The sequence below is a fragment of the Lissotriton helveticus genome, chromosome 4_1 (genome assembly GCF_964261635.1).
Source record: "Lissotriton helveticus chromosome 4_1, aLisHel1.1, whole genome shotgun sequence".
NCBI classification, from domain to species: Eukaryota; Metazoa; Chordata; class Amphibia; order Caudata; family Salamandridae; genus Lissotriton; species Lissotriton helveticus.
In genome coordinates this window covers 1,500,026,213-1,500,042,671 of record NC_136063.1, presented here as the reverse complement: position 1 = coordinate 1,500,042,671, position 16,459 = coordinate 1,500,026,213, and positions in this window count along the sequence as shown.

Genomic DNA, 16,459 nt, shown 5'->3' with positions numbered 1-16,459 from the left:
ACAACCCCCACTGACTGACGCGAACTCACAGGCCAACGGAGCGCCCCACGCCGACTTTTGGCGCAGCATTGTAGGATGGCCACACCAGTGCGGCAACTTGCTAGACACCACCTCGGTGCCATCCGGATCTTGGCGCGTTGTGCTGCCTTCGGCCTATTCGCACATCGGTCCGCTACTGACGCCATCTCACAGGCCAACGGTGCGCCCCACGCCGACTTTCAGCATTGTAGGATGGCCACACCAGTGCGGCAACTTGCTAGACACCACCTCGTTGCCATCCGGATCTTGGCGCGTTGCGCTGCCTTTGGCCCTATTCGCACATCGGTCCGCTACTGACGCCATCTCACAGGCCAACGGTGCGCCCCACGCCGACTTTCAGCATTGTAGGATGGCCACACCAGTGCGGCAACTTGCTAGACACCACCTCGTTGCCATCCGGATCTTGGCGCGTTCTGCTGCCTTCGGCCTATTCGCACATCGGTCCGCTACTGACGCCATCTCACAGGCCAACGGTGCGCCCCACGCCGACTTTCAGCATTGTAGGATGGCCACACCAGTGCGGCAACTTGCTAGACACCACCTCGGTGCCATCCGGATCTTGGCGCGTTGTGCTGCCTTCGGCCTATTCGCACATCGGTCCGCTACTGACGCCGCCTCACGTGCCACCGGATTTTCTACGCTTTTTTATACCCTATGCCGCATAACAGGTCATGTGACTTCTTTATAAAACTTTTCATTGGTTCATTTCACTTTTGGTTTCCTAATGATGGAAGGCTTGATCATATGACCTAAAAACAACACTTTTCATTGGATGAAAACTTTTTTTTTTCCCAAACGATGAAAGCCCCACCTTGTTTCTGGATGTTTCAGACTGAAGCTGGCGTCAGCATGAGAGCACCACCATCTCGTGGCTCCGTCGTGATCATTCCGCGAGCAATCATGGCAGCCGCTCTCCCACCGGAAGCCTGCAGGAGTCGGGGGCCCCCAAGACTTTTGTAGAATCCTCAAGGCTGAGGGGACGCTTTCGAGAATGGGGTCCAAGACCTAGCAGACAAGCGTCCGATTTCCAAGGTGTCCCAGGGCCATTTCAGTGGACCAGGCCCAAAAAGGAAAGAGCCTGCCGCCATTTTGAGAGTCCTGTGGCAGCCGCCTATCGCTGCACCGCAAGAGTGGGCGCAACTCAGCTGAATGGCGGATTTTGACACAGTGTACCAAAAGCGGGCGGAATGGCAACTGAAACGGTAAAGGGGCGCCCCACTACAGCAGACGAGCCTCCACCTGGGGAGGCCCGTTCACGCCGCCTCCCCCCCCCCCCCCCCCCGGGGCGCCCCACGCCGTTATTCGGAGCAGCATTGTGGGATAACAAAACCAGTGCGGCAACTTACTTGACATCACCTGGGTGCCATCCACATTTCAGCGCATTCTGCTGCCTTGGGACTATTCGCACAACAGACCGCTACTGACGAGCCACCCCCCGGGACGCCCCACGCCGTTATTTGGAGCAGCATTGTAGGATTCCCAAAACCAGTGCGGCACCCAGGCAACATCACCTGGGTGCCGTCCAGAACTCAGGACGTTGTGCTGCCTTGGGACTATTCGCACAACCGACCGCTACTGACCATTGTTCCTTTTTTCCTAAAAATATTTAAATGTTTTTACTATTTTTGTTGCGTTGTTTATATTTATAAGTTATTAAAGTTTTATAATCCTACTACTTTGTTGGAGTGCTATATATTTTTTATGTGACACATAATTGTAAAAACTTTGATGTACAAAGAGGCATCCCTGGAATCTTCCGCTTCAGGCTCGGTCCCGTCCCCAATCACAATACAGGATGGTTTTCAGATAGTAGGAACGCGTGTGGTGTAACGGATCTCATCGGGTGGGGGCCTTGATCTACTGTAACTCCTTTGAAGAGGGGTGATTCTTTACAGCTGGGGCCATAAAGTACATCTGCAGGGCTACCTGATAGCCTGGGACCGGCCTGGACAATCGGACACAGAGGAAGAGGAGTGTCAGAGGGTGCGGTAGTGAATAGGGCGAAAGGGAGGTGTCGGGCGGGCACAGAGTGTGATTCTCAGGGAAGAACAGCGCAGATGGGGGGAGGTTTATTGCCCATGCATAAGACAGAGAGCGGGGGTGACCAGTGCCTGGGGGAGATGCTTATGAGGGTGGGGAGCCATGCTAAGGATCGACAGCGTGCAGAGAGTGGGTCTGGTCAAGGCATCTAAAATGGCTGCCGTGCACGACAAAAGTGTGGCATTTGAAAAAAGGCAAGATGGCGCAGACAATTTTTTTCAACACTTCCTGATTTCCTTCGAATCGAACGTTAACAGACGTTATCTCTCCCACACTACCGGTCCCCCTGGGCTTAAACGCCGAGATGGTAGGGACTGCATCCCGTGGAGATAGGCCGAGACGTCACTCAGCAGAAAAAAAAGTTTTAAAAAAGTCTATAAACATACAATAAGTTAAAAGTCAATCATTCTTGTTTCCTTGTAGTACGCTCCCCAGTCCGCTTCCCGTTACGCTAACCGGGCGCACCCCACCAAAAAAAACGATTTTTTTATTTTTTTTTTGCCCCGCGGAGCCCTTTTAAAGCCTCCACATCAAACCTATGGGGTCAGGGAGGATCTACTATGCCCCCTTATGGTCATTTGCCCCTTCGCTTTGGCCTCCTCTTGTCTCTCGATCCTACCGAGAGACAAGATGGCGGCCGCTCCGTACTGTTTGGAATGTTTACAGACACCGGAGAGCCAATCAGCTTCGCTTCGCAAAGCTCCGTAACGCGAAAAGTACGCGACCCGGATCGCTACCCGGGACGCTGTCACAGATATATATCTTTTTTTGAACGTTAATTTCTCAAAATCCACTGCAGCACATATATTGAGACCCAGCAAAGGCACATCGGGCTACCGGTCCCTACAATTTTGCCAAGTTTCATGCAAATCCATTCACCCGTTCGATTTTTTTTTTGTTGATTTTTTTTTGCCCCGCGGGGCCCTTTTAAAACCTCCACATCAAACCTAGGGGGTCAGGGAGGATCGACTATGCCCCCTTATGGTCATTTGCCCTTTCGCTTTGGCCTCCTCTTGTCTCTCGATCCTACCGAGAGACAAGATGGCGGCCGCTACGGACTGTTTGGAATGTTTACAGACGCCGGAGAACCAATCAGCTTCGCTTCGCAAAGCTCCGTAACGCGAAAAGTACGCGAAGCGGAGCGCTGCCCGGAGCGCTGTTACAGATATATATCTTTTTTTGAACGTTAATTTCTCAAAATCCACTGGAGCACATATATTGAGACCTAGCAAAGGCACATCGGGCTACCAGTCCCTACAATTTTGCCAAGTTTCGTGCAAATCCATTCAGCCGTTCGGGCTAAAAGTGAGGCCAACCGCCCTATGGAAATTAACATGGGAAAAACGCGTTTTGGGACCCCCCTTTTTTCTCGGCCCCCCCTTGACGAACCCACCCCAAATTTTTAGGGGCTGCTCAGAAACAAAATGTTCCATTTTCCTGAAAATTTCAGCCAATTCCGTCCACAAACGCCAAAGTTATTAGACATAGAATTTTCAAAAATCCCATAGAGAAAAAATCCTAACTATATATACCTACTGGCGGTCCCATAGAGAAAAAATCCTAACTATATATACCTACTGGCGGTCGCCAGTAGGTATATATAGTTAGGATTTTTTCTCTATGGGATTTTTGAAAATTCTTTGTCTAATAACTTTGGCGTTTGTGGACGGAATTGGCTGAAATTTTCAGGAAAATGGAACATTTTGTTTCTGAGCAGCCCCTGAAAATTCTGGGGGGGGTCGTCAAGGGGAGGCCGAGAAAAAAGGGGGGTCCCAAAACGTGTTTTTAACATTGAGTTTTCCATAGGGCGGTTGGCCTCACTTTTAGCCCGAACGGCTGAATGGATTTGCACGAAACTTGGCAAAATTGTAGGGACTGGTAGCCCGATGTGCCTTTTGTAGGTCTCAATATATGTGCTCCAGTGGATTTTGAGAAATTAACGTTTAAAAAAAGATATATATCTGTAACAGCGGACCGGGCAGCGCTCCAGTTCGCGTACTTTTTGCGCAACGGAGCTTTGTGAAGCGAAGCTGATTGGTTCTCCGGCGTCTGTCAACATTCCAAACAGTCCGTAGCGGCCGCCATCTTGTCTCTCGGTAGGATTGAGAGACAAGAGGAGGCCAAAACAAAGGGGGAAATAACCATAAGGGGGCATAGTAGATCCTCCCTGACCCCCTAGGTTTAATGTGGAGGTTTTAAAAGGGACCCGCGGGGCAAAAAAAAATAATAATAATAATAATCGAACGGCTGAATGGATTTGCACGAAACTTGGTAAAATATTAGGGACTGGTAGCCCGATGTGCCTTTGCTAGGTCTCAATATATGTGCTCCAGTGGATTTTGAGAAATTAACGTTCAAAAAAAGATATATATCTGTAACAGCGCTCCGCTTCGCGTAACGGAGGTTTGCGAAGCTGATTGGTCATTCTGTCACTGGGCTATAGTTGGGCTACATCTGGCTGATATTTGGGCTACATTTGTTTTTTTTGTCTCTGGCGGCCATCTTTGGGCTACATTGGGCTACATTGGGCTTCATTGGGCTTCATTGGGCTACATTTGGGCTCCAACATATATATAGGCCAATGTAGCCCAATATATATTTTTCAAAGTTAATTTTCGTAAAAACCACTGGAGCATATATCTTGAGACATAGCAAAGGCACATCGGGCTACCAGTCCCTACAATTTTGCCAAGTTTCGTGGAAATCCATTCAGCCGTTCGAGCTAAAAGTGAGTCCAACCGCCCTATGGAAATGAAGGAAATGAATGGGTAATTTGTAATTAGCAAATAGCTCATCGCAAACTAGGATTGGTAAAGAATCGCTATTTATTCCTTAAAGTTCGCTATTTAGGAAATGCAAAAAACTTTGATGATACATATGGCGGTTCATCTCTAACAAGATAAGAAGCATAGGGATAGATTTATGATGACTGGCGCATCACCAGGGATGTGTTAGTCATTCTGTGCCGCTGTTCCGTCACCTATGGTGTGCTGCATTTACAATGCGGCGCATCATGGGGCAAAAACAGCACAGATGCGTGATGTATCTGTGCCGTAAAGGTGGCGCATTGCTGGACTGTGGACAGAGGATTGGAACCTCGGCGAATTAGGGTGCCCCAAAACTCACCTTAGTAATCAAAAACCCCTTAGCAAGCTAGGTACAGTGTCACATTGGATATAACAAACTCTTAATGTTTAGACAATCCAGAATATGAACTTATAGTACCTCAGGATACGTGGAACTCATGAACAGTCGGTCGTTATATATTTCTTAGAAACCAGAACATGGAGTTAAGAAGAACACATGTGTATTTGAAATGTTTATTTACTAATGCCGTCTTCTCAGGCGTAGTATCTTAGATAATACAAGTACACATATTATCAGTAGCAAAATTACCAGCATAGTTACTAGTACATAAAAAGCGAATGGTGACAGTATGTTAACATGCTGTAAATGAATAAGAGTTAGCAACACTTATAAGCAGCCACGGGCCATGGAGGGAGTTACAGTGGGGCAGGGAGGCGGGGAGGGGGAGGGGCAGGGTGGAGAGGGCTCCACCCTGCCCCTCCCCCTCCCCGCCTCCCTGCCCCACCGTAACTCCCTCCACGGCCCGCGGCTGCTTATATCTCACCCTCCCTAATACACATATTATATTATTTGCTAAGAAGGTCTGTTTGTGTTGGTTTAGGGCGTGCCCATACTTTAGTGTCTTAGATTTGAAGGAATCACATCAGCATACACCAGCTCTCTCTTCATGTGAACCGCATCAACTGTTGTGTATGTGTGTTCGGCAAAGCAATATAAAACCCGCCTCATGCCCAGAATTGGCAGAAGCTGCACTTATGTTATGAGTATGAAGTCGTGGAGATCAGACCTCATAACAATTCTGTATCGTGTTGTTCTTGAAACTTCAGCACTCGCTGTACAGATATAGTTTAACAAGCAAAGCAGATAGTAGAGCAATAACATATTATTCTCATGTAAACCACGATGAACTACTAGGTTGAAAGCTAAAGCAACAACTAAGTGTCGTGTGCAGAAGTTGCAAAAAAGGAAAAATGGCGTTTAAACCGGTAATGAGCCCATGCTAACTTAACACGGTGTAAAGATATCCAGGACCTAGATGACACCTCCCCATGATCCGGAAACGAACTGAATAAGATAATAGAAGTGCCATCTCATGAGAGCAGATTGCAACTTTATATGTGGACGGTCCGCAAGGTAAAACATTAAAAACTAGGAAAATTTAATGCTAAAGAAAAATAAAACAGCCAAGTACTTTATCGAGTCTTAAGCCAATAGGCAAGCTAAATAATAAAAACTTGACAAATAAGTCAATGAATTGTCAATGAAATGCTAGTACTCAGCATATCAAACATGAAAAAGGTCTATGACATAACTGTGTATGCAAAATAAGCTGCAACAGCCTCCAATAGGAAGTCACCGTCTTCATCCGAAAAGAGTTCAGCCATCCAATTTAAAAGCGGAAAAGAACATACGTGCTCTCCCAGCACCGGATCCTCTATCACCATCAGAGGACAGCTCGGTGGGTTTTCAAGAAAGCTCTGTTCCAAGAAAGACTGTGTTGCCGCCAGTAAATTCCAGGGACCAATTAGTCCATGCATCAATGCCACAGCCATAATCCTTTCGCCAGGACAAACCAACTCGTGAGTAATGATAGGAGTCATCAGCTGATTAAAGTCGACGTCAGGAGAAACCGGTCCGCAGAGACACAAATCAATGGCCCAATCGAAATCACAGGTCAGGCAGTAAAATACAGGCTGGACACAGGTGAAGTAGGAGAATCGAAAAGATATGCTGTGCTTAATATCGCCAACGGCATTGTGCCATAATATTCAAGCATGCGATTGCGGAACAGCGTCAGCAGCTGCAGGGCGGGAGCTTGCACAGGAGGGACATCCATATTTAAAAATGTAAAAAAGCACAAGAGCGTCCGCTGGTAATGCAAGTAAAAATGGGAATCTACCAAGCACAGTGGAAAAAATAGAATGAAAGAAAGCAGGGATGACTCCAAAGATTTTCTCAAATGAAGTCACGAGACCACTGGTAACAACTTTAAAAAAGTGCGCCAGGCCCTTTGTGGAGGACGCGTTAAAGATAGTCCGAACCATGTCGCTGAAATGCAAAGGCGAATCAGTATTTAAAAGGGTCTGAACCTCTGTACGGGTGTTCGCTATGTGAAGCACGAAAGTTTCACGGGCCGAACTCAAGGCCACCTCTCTCTGAGACAAAAGAGCTGTTATTCTTGCCATGCCGTTGAAATGTGCTCCCAAGGTTGGTATTTGTGGCCAGATTGAAAACTCCCTATGTTCATGTGTGGGAGGAAATAGAACATTTCTGCAGCAAATAACCCGTTCACTTACTGTTACGATAAAAGGAATACTTTTAATTAACCCAGAACAATCTTCATTATTGAGCATCAAATAACTACCATTTTCCAACAACTTGAACGTGGGGATGATAGCAGGAACTGGCGTGCCTTGCAACACGCAAGCCATATTTGGTCGGTGTTTGTTGCATGAACCGTGTAACTGTATGTGCCTACACATTAGTGAATGATCTGGCGTCTCAGTGCATTCCTCTCCATTCAGATAAACTTCTTGATCATCTTTGAAACATCTGTATGTGTATGGAAGCGACCAGACCTCATGAAGAAAAGCACTACCTAAAGGTTCATAACGACCTATTGGTATATATTTCATACAATTTGAAAACTTATATAAAGCAAAAGGCAGCGTTATTAAACCGTGGATAAGGCACGTTGCCAAAAAACCCGCAATCCTCTGCTGATGATGTCACTGAGCATGTCATGAATGATGTAATATGTGACATCATCAGCAGTGGATTACGGGTAATAGTATCTCTAGTTTACTCCCCTATAGCTGTCTTTCTTTTAACATAAGTGTCTGTTTCCTTCCCTTATACTTACTGTTCTTTTTAAAAAAAAAAAATTTTGGTTCACTTCCGGTTCGCGTACCGGCGAGCGAACTGGGAAGCGAACTACGAGAAATAGAGGTTGGCACAGTTCCAAATATTGTACCAATTTTTTAATAACGGGGAGGTAGTTCTGAAAAGAACTTTTTTTTATTGTTTTTGTTGTTTTATATTTTTTTTATTATTTTTCTGAACATTTTTTTCCTTTTTATGAATTTTTCTGAACAGTTTTATATTTTTTTGGGTTTTTCTTGGAGGGGGCAATGAAAACGATTCATTGTAAAGGGCTCAACAGGAGCAACAAAACAAAAAAAAAGTATTTATTATTTGGGGCGTTTCGTACAAACTTGCATATGATAGTCAATAGCTCTGTTGATCAGAGTGATGCTTCTTTCTCCGTAGCAAATGAATCCACTGCAATATACGCAGACTTGTTTTACTTCATGAAATCTCGTTTGTATATTTGGCACCATCTCCCTGCCCTCTGGTCCCGTTACTTCCGGTACAACAGATCTTCTGGCCATAATAGGGAGATTATCTAGGTCGTTACGAAACTGTGCAGCACTGTAGTTGTTAGGATGCCACCTAGTCATATGGCGATGCATTGTGTAGTTTCCGAAACTGTATTTTTTGTCGGTCCCTCTGGACAGTCTATCTTGACATATAAGGCAAGTTACGTATCTTGCATTTACTTTTTTCTGACCTTTGGGAATTTAAAAAAATTGCCAAATGAAGTTTTCTTTCCGGTGAGACGTCCTGGGCTCCTCAGGCAAAAAGTGCCTCTCTTCGTGCTCGTCGTCCTGTTCCTCTTCTTCCTCTTCTTGCTGAATTATAACTTGAGCAGGTGGTCCACTCTTCCTTGGATGTGGTGGAGGTGGTGGGGAAGCACCAGCTGAAGCTACTAAAGAAGCCATTGCTCACTGGTAACAAAGGGTCTTTCTCTCACAATGATGAAAGTCAGAGTGAGGAAAGAAGGAGGGATTTTCATCATTTGGGAAAAACAATAGTTCTCAACCAATGAAAAGTGTTCATTTTAGATTATATGACCTAGTCTTACATCATTAGGAAACCAAAAGTGAAATGAACCAATGAAAAGTGTTATTACCAAGTCACATGACCTGCTGTGTTTACGTTAAGCGCTTTGCAGGGCCTCCCGGTTTGCTTCCAGAAACCTGTGCTTTGCGACTCGGTAAGCGTACCAGTTCGCTAACGTAGCACGTCATATGACGTATCACGCGACAACGCGAAACGTCATGCGGACGGGAGGCGTCACGATGTTGTTTTCTAACGTGGCAGTTGCGGTAAAGAAACGTTTACCGGCTCGCGGTCTATTTCGCGGCATCAAGGTCAGCTAACGGGAAGCTTCCCGATTCGCGAAGCGGGAACGAAGAAAAAAAAATATTTTAAAAAAAAATTATTAATAAACATATAAAATATATTTTTGGATTTAAAGAAGAATACATTTTACAGCTACAGATATTAGCTGTTAAAAAACCAATGTAATTCACTGAAAAAACCATAGGTTATAGACCATATATAGTTAGGAATTAGCATTTACAAAACCTTGAAAATTCACTGAAAAAACCATAGGTTATAGACCATATATAGTTAGGAATTAGCATTTAGAAAACCTTATTTTACTCACACAAAACCATTGAAATTCCATATATAGTTAGTTGCACTAACTATATATCGCACACCCGCAATCCACTGCTGATGATGTCACATATTACATCATTCATGACATGGTCATTGACATCACTGATGACATCACTGATGACATCTCAAATGACATCACTGATGACATCACTGATGACATCTCAAATGACATCACTGATGACATCATGACACACCAATACCAGTTACTACATACGCACTCACTGATTCCTACGTCTACACACACATTCACTCATTCACCCATACAATCACTCATACATACAGTCACTCATTATTACAACACTATCATATGCACTCATACACCTATGCAGACAGTCACACACTGCCACTCATCCATGGAGTTACTCACACACCAAGTCAGTCCTGTAAAGAATCAATCACACTTCCATTTCTTCATCTATACAGTTAAACACAGAACACCATACTTCAGTGACATCACTGATGACATCACTAATGACATCTGAAATGACATCACTGATGACATCTCAAATGACATCACTGATGACATCATGACACACCAATACCAGTTACTACATACGCACTCACTGATTCGTACGTCTACACACACATTCACTCATTCACCCATACAATTACTCATACATACAGTCAGTTATTATTAGAACACTATCATATGCACTCATACACCTAGTCAGTCCTGTGAAGAATCAATCACACTTCGATTTCCTCATCTATAGTTAAACACAGAACACCATACTTTTCACACATATACTAACACATACTTACTCTCTTATACAATCACTGATACAAGTACACATTGATATGCACAGCGTCACACACCTCCCAGCCAGCCACACACACACTCAGTCTTCCATCCATCCAGTCATTCTTCAATATGTAAAACGTATTTAAACTTTACAAAAACACACAGACACTAGATGATGTCATCAGTGATGTCATCAGTGATGTCACTGACCATGTCATGAATGATGTAATATGTGACATCATCAGCAGTGGATTGCGGGTGCGCGATATATAGTTAGTGCAACTAACTATATATGGAATTTCAATGGTTTTGTGTGAGTAAAATAAGGTTTTCTAAATGCTAATTCCTAACTATATATGGTCTATAACCTATGGTTTTTTCAGTGAATTTTCAAGGTTTTGTAAATGCTAATTCCTAACTATATATGGTCTATAACCTATGTTTTTTTCAGTGAATATATATATATATATATATATATATATATATATATATATATATATATATATATATATATATATTCTATTTATTCTATCTTTTGCAGTGCCATCATCCCCCTTCACAAAAGTGAAGGGGGGTGATGGCACTGCAAAAGATAGAATAAATCGTTATACTGTTAAACTGTGGGAGTGCTGCGTGTTATTTGCTACTTGCAACTTGGTGTAGGAATATATATATATATATATATATATATATATATATATATATATATATATATATATATATATATATATATTCACTGAAAAAACCATAGGTTATAGACCACATATAGTTAGGAATTAGCATTTACAAAACCTTGAAAAGTCACTGAAAAAACCATAGGTTATAGACTATATATAGTTAGGAATTAGCATTTAAAAAACCTTATTTTACTCACACAAAACCATTGAAATTCCAGATATAGTTAGTTGCACTAACTATATATTGCGCACCCGCAATCCACTGCTGATGATGTCACATATTACATCATTCATGACATGGTCAGTGACATCACTGATGACATCACTGATGACATCTCAAATGACATCACTGATGACATCACTGATGACAACATCCAGTGACTGTATGTTTCTGTAAAGTTAAAATATGTCTTACATATTGAAGAATGAGTGGATGTATAAGTGTCTGGATGAAGGATTTAGTAGGTGCGTGACTGACTGTATGATTGATTGATTAAATGTGTCTCACTGAGTGCATGGGTTAGTGACTAAAATGTCTTAATTTGTGCATCATTATGTCTGTTGTTCTGTAAACTGCTGCATGTGTTGATCAGTAGCTATATGAGTAACTACATGGGTTATTGATTGATTGCTCAAGTATTTGTATGGGAGACTGAGTGTGTGTGTGGCTGGCTGGGAGGTGTGTGACTCTGTGCAGATCAATGTGTACTTGTATCAATGATTGTATAAGAGAGTAAGTATGTGTTAGTATATGTTTGAAAATGTAAGGTGCTCTATGTTTAACTGTATAGATTAGAAAATGGAGGTGTGATTGATTCTTTGCATGACTGACTAGGTGTGTGAGTAACTCCATGGATGAGTGGCAGAGTGTAAGTGTCTGTATAGGTGTATGAGTGCATATGATAGTATTGTAAAGATGAGTGATTGTATGTATGAATGATTGTATGGGTGAATGAGTGAATGTGTGTGTAGACGTAGGAATCAGTGAGTGCGTATGTAGTAACTAGTATTGGTGTGTCAATGGTTTAAAAAATTATACTCTGTATTTAACACTGGTTGTAACAGAGGTTATATTAAAATGTGAGGAGATGCATTGTATTGTCACATGAATGATATCATCAGTGATGTGGTCATTGATGTCAAATGAGATGTCATCAGTGATGTCATCAGTGATGTCATTTGAGATGTCATCAGTGATGTCATCAGTGATGTCACTGACCATGTCATGAATGATGTAATATGTGACATCATCAGCAGTGGATTGCGGGTGCGCGATATATAGTTAGTGCAACTAACTATATATGGAATTTCAATGGTTTTGTGTGAGTAAAATAAGGTTTTTTGAATGCTAATTCCTAACTATATATAGTCTATAACCTATGGTTTTTTCAGTGAATTTTCAAGGTTTTGTAAATGCTAATTCCTAACTATATATGGTCTATAACCTATGGTTTTTTCAGTGAATTTCAATGGTTTTTTAATAGCAAATATCAAAATCTTTAAAATGTCAATTACGTGGTAGGTAAAAACATTTTCGTGTTTATGCACGCTGATGTGCTTTGAATGCTGCCCCCCCCCCCTCTTTTCTTTTAGGAGTATTCTCTCTTTGCAGATCGTGAAGGGTAGGTAACGCAGGCCTTTGCCCCCGTTGTAATCCGTCGTGCCTGCTTCCCTCTCCATTTGATTGATTGTTATCCAAGCATTTACTGTTTTGGAATTGGTTCTCTTTGGTTCATTCTCTATTTATAAACAAGCACAGAGTCGCAATACTCTGTTTAGTCTTTGCAGATAGTGAAAAATCGTTAGAAAAAACAAACGGAATCAAGCAAAATCAGTAGACCACTGATGGGATCTCTTTTTGACCTCGCTAAAATAGAAACATTAGGAACAACCCCTCATGAGAAATATGAAACTAGTGAGAGGAACCGAGCTCGACGCCATGATGGCTGCAAGACAGCTCGGCTCCGCCGCCCACCCCGCCCAAAATAACGACAAACCCTTTGCAAATATTATACATATATACAACACACCAGCAAAGTAACAGGGTAAAACGTTTTATTAAATAACTATTTACATGGCAGCCTGCTGCAACATCGATCCAAATGCATGCCGCCTCTCCCGGTATTTCTCCCCAACTACTCTGCGGCCTACGAGATGGAGAGGCCGGGGCATTGACTAGGCGGTTTTCCGGCCGCAACCACAGCGCCAACGTTCGCTGGTGACGGAGGGGAGCCTTGCCGGTGAGACCACTGATCTGAAGAACCGCTGCCTGCGGTGCCTCCCTGAGACGCTTGACGGAGGCCCCCGAGGGGCGGTATGGTGGCGCGGACTCGGAGGGGGCGCTTGGCTCCTGCCCCCTCCCCAAGTCTTGTTGCCCTGGTGTGGCCTGAGATCGCCCCCGACAAAGGCGGCCGGCTCCCGGGGTCAGGCGGAACTTTTTGCCTTTTGGTGACTCTTCCATTCTGGACCTTGTCCCACAATCCTTTTGACCTGAAGACACGTCCTGCGGTGCCCTGGTCCGACCATCACATATACCTGCGCCAGGAGACGGCGTGGGGTGCACTGGAAGGGAGAGGCGGCGCGAACGAGCCTCCCCCACCTCCCCAGGTGGAGGTTTCTCAGCTGCACTCCAGCGTTTTACTCGGCCAGCTGAATTGCGCCCGCTCTTGCGGCACAGTGCCTTGCTCGGCCAGCTGAGTTGCGCCTCCTCTTGCTATTACATCGTCTCACCCGCCATCCGGCTGAATTGCACCCACTCTTGCGGTACAGCAACAGGCGGCTGCCACGGAACTCACGAAATGGCGGTCGGCTCCACAGACTTGGGCCTGGCCTGCAAGGATGGCTCTGGGCAACCCTGGGACTCGGACGCTTGACTGCTAGGGCATGGGCCCCATTCCCAAAAGCGTCCCCTCAGCCTTGCAGATTCTACAAGAGTCAGCGGGGCCCCCGACTCCCGCAGACTTCCGGTGGGGAGCGACTGCCATGATTGCTCGCGGAATGGCCACGACGTAGCCACGGGGTGCTCTCATGCTGACGCCAGCTTCAGTCTGAAACATCCAGAAACACTGTAGTATCGCGTTGTCGCGTAATGCGTCATATGACGCGCCGCGTTAGCGCACCCGGTGCGCGAAGTGAGGCGCGAAGCGAGGCGCGAAGCGCAGCTTCCCGGAAGCGATCCGGGGCCCGGCGCGAAGGGCGTAACGTAAGCATAACAGGTCATGTGACTTGTTAATAAAACTTTTTATTGGTTCATTTCACTTTTGGTTTCCTAATGATGTAAGGATAGGTCATGTGACCTAAAAATAACACTTTTCATTGGTTTAAAACTATTTTTTATCCCAAATGATGAAAACCCCTCCTTGTTTCCTCACTCAGACTTTCATCTTTGTGAGAGGAAGACCTTTTTTCATCACTTAGTAATGGCAAGTGTTGTAGCTTCAGCTGGTGCATCCCCACCACCACCACCACCTCCTAGGAAGAGAGTACCACCTCCTCAGGTGGTGGTTGAGCAAGAGGTGCCCCCCCCCCACCTTCATGTTGCCTGATTCGGCCATCTCAATCGATCGAGCATGAGACTCTGTTGTGATCTGAAGAACCGCTGCCTGCGGTGCCTCACAGAACCGCTTGACGGAGGCCCCCGAGGGGCGGTGTGGTGGCGCGGACTGGGAGGGGGCGCTTGGCTCCTGCCCCCTCCCCAAGTCTCGCTCGGCCAGCTGAGTTCCGACCACTCTTGCGGCCTACGACATGGAGAGGCCGAGGCGTTGACTAGGCGGGGCCTCCGGCCGCAACCACAGCGCCAACGATCGCTGCTGACGGAGGGGAGCCTTGCCGGTGAGAGCCACTGATCTGAAGAACTGCTGCCTGCGGTGCCTCCCTGAGCCACTAGACGGAGGCCCCCGAGGGGCGGTGTGGTGGCGCGGACTGGGAGGGGGCGCTTGGCTCCTGCCCCCTCCCCAAGTCTCGCTCGGCCAGCTGAGTTCCGACCACTCTTGCGGCCTATGACATGGAGAGGCCGAGGCGTTGACTAGGCGGGGCCTCCGGCCGCAACCACAGTGCCAACGATCGCTGCTGACGGAGGGGAGCCTTGCCGGTGAGAGCCACTGATCTGAAGAACCGCTGCCTGCGGTGCCTCCCTGAGCCGCTAGACGGAGGCTCCCAAGGGGCGGTGTGGTGGCGCGGACTGGGAGGGGGCGCTTGGCTCCTGCCCCCTCCCCAAGTCTCGCTCGGCCAGATGAGTTGCGGCCACTCTTGCGTCCTACGACATGGAGAAGCCGAAACGTTGACTAGGCGGGGCCTCCGGCCGCAACCACAGCGCCAACGATCGCTGCTGACGGAGGGGAGCCTTGCCGGTGAGAGCCACTGATCTGAAGAACCGCTGCCTGCGGTGCCTCCCTGAACCGCTTGACGGAGGCCCCCGAGGGGCAGAGTGGTGGTGCGGACTGGGAGGGGGCGCTTGGCTCCTGCCCCCCCCAAGTCTCGCTCGGCCAGCGGAGTTGCGACCACTCTTGCGGCCTACGACATGGAGAGGCCGAGGCGTTGACTAGGCGGGGCCTCCGGCCGCAACCACAGCGCCAACGATCGCTGCTGACGGAGGGGAGCCTTGCCAGTGAGAGCCACTGATCTGAAGAACCGCTGCCTGCGGTGCCTCCCTGAGCCGCTAGACGGAGGCCCCCGAGGGGCGGTGTGGTGGCGCGGACTGGGAGGGGTCGCTTGGCTCCTGCCCCCTCCCCAAGTCTTGTTGCCCTGGTGTGGCCTGAGATCGCCCCCGACATAGGTGGCCGGCTCCTGGGGTCCGGCGGGACTTTTAGCCTTTTGGTGACTCTTGTCTTCTGGACCTTGTCCCACAATCCGTTTGACCTGAAGACACGTCCTGCGGTGCCCTCGCAATGCGGCCTGGTCCCTGAATGTGTGCAGAGGGACGGTATTGATTGGATCAAGATGGCGGCTTCACACAAAGCTGACTCAAGTGTTGCTGCTGATGCTATGCAGACAAAAACTGTTTTTCAGTTTGTACATTCTTCAGGATTTTTCTTCATAAATGTAACAATATGAGACTCACTAGGAGAACAGCCGTTTATCTTTCCTTTCAAAATGCTGCCAACAATATTTTCTGAATGGAAGACACCATCTTGTAGCATAAAGGGCTGCGTCAAGGGTGATATTGCCCAGAATGTCTTGTTTTCTAGTGCTCGTAATGACTGCCGAAAGGGATTCTGGTCCTGCCGCTACTTATTGGACACATTGAACTATACTCTGGACCTGCCTGACCTCGACCAAAATGGCGCCAGTATGGGAGCGACTTGCAACTCCTTATGACGTTCTAGTTACTTAGCCTTGACGTTATGGG